The following is a 744-nucleotide window of genomic DNA, read 5'->3' on the forward strand; positions in this document are numbered from 1 at the left end:
CAATACTTCTAACAGACATCAGAACACATTCTCATGAATAACAGTAGATTTGAGGGTGTAGGAATTCATACAGAAAGCAAACGAAATATGGCCGAGAAATCACAATCCACCTCAGGATCAGGGTGCAATTGCAGTCTCATCCTGCATCCTAAATAGGGAGAAAAAGAAGACTTAATGCTAAATCCAGTCCCAGTCTTCAGGCTTCACTGCCACAAGTCTTGCCAGACTTTATGCCACCAATTAAATATTTGTGGAGAAATACTATGAATTTTATGCTTCATGTCAGTTGCAATGAATAGGAATTTCTTGCTTCTAGTTATTCAACATAGTTCATTTGTCTTCCAAACATCTGACAGACAAAATTATTCTGCCTACTGTTTGATGTGATTTGTTCCACAGAATATGACCTACTGGAGAACATCTGACTGACAGCCTGCATATAACTGAAAATTTTAAATGAAGGACAGATGCTCCAGTTTAACCCCCCCCCCCTTTTTTTTTTGCTACTTGATAATTGTTTTATGAATAAAAATACACAAATACAAATAATTTATGCAGATAAAATTACTTTTGTCACAATATCAAAGAAATTAAAGCATTTTGGTTCTGTTTATATTGTAGCAGTCTTTCATTCAATACAATCCTTTACCTATTTTCAAAAAATAACAACCAATATGCAGTTAGGTTATTACTTCTTTTCACTGCTTGGGAGTGTAAACTAATCAATAAGCAAATAACGATGTA

The 744-nt window shown here is 34.3% G+C and overlaps 1 protein-coding gene across 1 annotated transcript in view; it reads right to left on the reverse strand.

The window, feature by feature from the left end:
• The window catches only part of LOC119590654, a gene marked incomplete at its 5' end in the record, with an annotated part of 37,650 nt that overhangs the window by 12,001 nt on the left and 24,905 nt on the right, over window positions 1–744 (reverse strand).

The sequence above is a fragment of the Penaeus monodon genome, chromosome 27 (genome assembly GCF_015228065.2).
Source record: "Penaeus monodon isolate SGIC_2016 chromosome 27, NSTDA_Pmon_1, whole genome shotgun sequence".
In the NCBI taxonomy this organism is placed as follows: Eukaryota; Metazoa; Arthropoda; class Malacostraca; order Decapoda; family Penaeidae; genus Penaeus; species Penaeus monodon.